The sequence below is a fragment of the Lactuca saligna genome, chromosome 7 (genome assembly GCF_052625555.1).
Source record: "Lactuca saligna cultivar CGN05327 chromosome 7, ASM5262555v1, whole genome shotgun sequence".
NCBI lineage: Eukaryota > Viridiplantae > Streptophyta > Magnoliopsida > Asterales > Asteraceae > Lactuca > Lactuca saligna.
In genome coordinates, this window is record NC_136423.1 from 121029543 (window position 1) to 121032393 (window position 2851).

Genomic DNA, 2851 nt, shown 5'->3' on the forward strand with positions numbered 1-2851 from the left:
TTTATTAATGGCTAGTTGTACTATCAGCTTCATCATTTGGACGTCTTAAAAAAATATTATTATTATAATCAATCTATTTTTAGACATAGTTAGATTTCTTTTATAAGATAGTAAAGATATATATCATATACTAATTACACCACGTGGCAATCTCTCAGCCTCCTCCAATCTAATTTTCCTGCTCAAATTATAAAGTGAATTTCCGAAAGTGGACATTTGGTTAATTCAAATCATGTTAGAGAAAAATCAGGAATGAGATTTGCATTTAAAATGGAAACATGATTCCTCCATTTTACTTATATACTCTCCCGTTTTTTCTGCTTTTAAACCCATGGAGTTGTAATCTCCTAGAAGAGATCAATCATTAACCCAAATCTCCCTAAATCGGATATATATCAGCAACACAAATTAGTATATTACTTCCTTCTTTATTCTTTATCTCCCCCGTTTTCTTTATAACCCTATCAGAGACGACTAAGACGAGTAAGAAGGAGAAGCCAAATTTCTGTTAAATGATTGTTGTTAAGCAACAACCATAACAGTTCATGATTGATCTCTTCTAGGAGAACACAACTCCATAAGCTTCAATTTTTGAGATTTTCGACGAGGCTGAGCGCAGATCCGATCATCGTTGGTCTTTAGGTTGAAGGCTACTATTTCAAAACCCCATTTTTACGGTAATCATCATTGTCATCGTCTCCATTAATTTCCTTATTCTCAAGCAAATCCGATCATATGTAACCTTTAATCGTTGATATGTTAATTAGGGTTTTCACGCATATTTCAATCGATTTTTGAAATTAGTGCTTCTGCAGGTTGCTTTGAAGTGTTCGTGTATTATATCCATGTATAATAATGTGAGTATTTCGCAATTCAATTTTTTATTTTATCCGTAAAGAAGTCCATGGATCATTCCTGTATGTTTTTTAGCGTAAAGAGACTGCATAATTTGAAATTTTGAGGTTAAGTTTGCTTTAAAAACGCACATGTAGAACATTTAAATTTCGTTAATCACATTATAAAACCAATATAGATGAGAATGAGTTAAAATATCATTTGTCTTGAGTTGTGCTTGCAGCTTGTCTATTTGTTGTTTTAAATTACTTATCTATATTTAACAATAGAAAAATGAACTTCTGGATTATTGTTTTTTTTTTTTTTTTGTGGATATACACTTTTTACTACGGAGACGTTGTGTGGATAGTTACATGTCAATCTCACAATATGTTTTCTATGCAATTCCAATCTTTTTAGGGTAATTACATTAAAGATGAAGTATGGTGCTTCTACAAGTTATTAATGATGTTGCTTTGTGGCCCTACTCAACCTGCATGAGTCACGGAGTTTGTTTGCTATATATAATTTGTGTACTTTGTGTTTTAATTGATTGTTTATACTGATTAGATGCAGGACTCAATACATTTTGGCTTGCCGGTTTCTTTGTACTCTTTGTTAAAGTGCATTATTTGTCTGGTGCTGAGCTAATTAGTAAGATGTAATCTTTGTACCCTTTCCCAATTCTTTTTGGGCATTTTCTTTCTTTAATATAATATTCTTCTGTGCTAATTTTTTTCTATAAAAGTGAGATTTTTTTACTTGTATACCCTCATCCTAACCAATCGTTTAATGGTGATATGTGTTTTGTTATTTTAATTTCTCATCAAACTTAATTAGTTTAATGGTGATGTGTTCTGTTAGTTTAGATTATTAATAAATTTAATCACGTTGTTTGCTATTTTTGGTGTAAATAAGATCTTTGACTGGGTTTTCGTATTTTCAAAGTTCACAGGATAAATATATTTTAAATGAGAGTTGGATACTTTAAAATGGGAAAATCATAAATAAAAGTACTTAGATTGTTGGATTATGTGTCTAAACCCATAACTATAATTGGTATGTACTTGACCCGATAGTAGCATGGTCCATTTTGGGTTGCCTTCACCAGAACAATTTGATAGATTGGATATTTGAGAAAGAGGTTATTTGTGATTTATTAATTATTGTAAGAATAATATATTAATTGAGAAATAATATTATTTAATTAGTATTGATTAATAATTAATTTGGAATAAATTTAGTGATCAAAAGAGACTAATTAAATTAATGGGAACTGATTATGTAAATCAGTGTACATATGGTTTGGGCTAATGACCCATGATTGATTTGTGATGGGCTAAGCTTATGAGTTAGTCCATCAAGTGATAATCCAAATCAATTGTTTGATCATAAGCTTAAGTGTAAGAATTAGGGTTTACACGCGACTCTTGGAAGTCTACACATAAATGTGTTCCCTTAGCTCTAAAATCGGCACCCCTTGCATTTGAAGAAGAGCATAGCCGATTTTATGTTTCCAAAACCTCTCTCATATTCATCTAGTTGTTTATTTGTGTTTGTGACTTGTTTGACGCATCACACTTGAGGTTCTAAGCTCTCTTAAGACCAAGATTCTCCAAGCTACTACACAAGGTAATCTTATAACTAGTTTTTATAATTCAAATATCACCTTTGCATGCTAGTTAGGCTTCATGCTTTGGAAAATGAATATTGCATGTATAATTAGAGAAAACTTAGATCCAAAGCACTAGGGTCGTATGTGCACCATAGGGATGTTAGAGTACATAAAACCCAACAGTGGTATCAGGGCCATGGGTGTTTTCTATTATATTTATGCAATTATGTAATTTTCAAAGCTGAAAAAATGACATTTCTGGCCACTAACTGCTGGACATGTCGAGTCACATAAGGGAACTCGACGATTTGGAACTTATGATGATGAACTCGATAAGTCCAATGCATGGATCGATGAGTTGGATCATCTGTTGGTAGAATTTTCGAGTTTTTGGCATGTTTT

The 2851-nt window shown here is 31.8% G+C and overlaps 1 long non-coding RNA gene across 3 annotated transcripts; it reads left to right on the plus strand.

The window, feature by feature from the left end:
* Positions 1-228: 228 nt before the first annotated feature.
* LOC145005730 (uncharacterized) lies at positions 229-1597 on the plus strand. Of its 3 annotated transcripts, none has more exons than XR_013662661.1 (3): positions 229-677; positions 768-857; positions 1255-1597. It is a non-coding gene; the product is annotated as an uncharacterized LOC145005730 (long non-coding RNA). The 3 variants fall into 3 exon arrangements; XR_013662662.1 differs by having other exon boundaries at positions 805-857; XR_013662660.1 differs by having other exon boundaries at positions 230-677; positions 816-857; positions 1255-1566.
* Positions 1598-2851: the final 1254 nt, after the last annotated feature.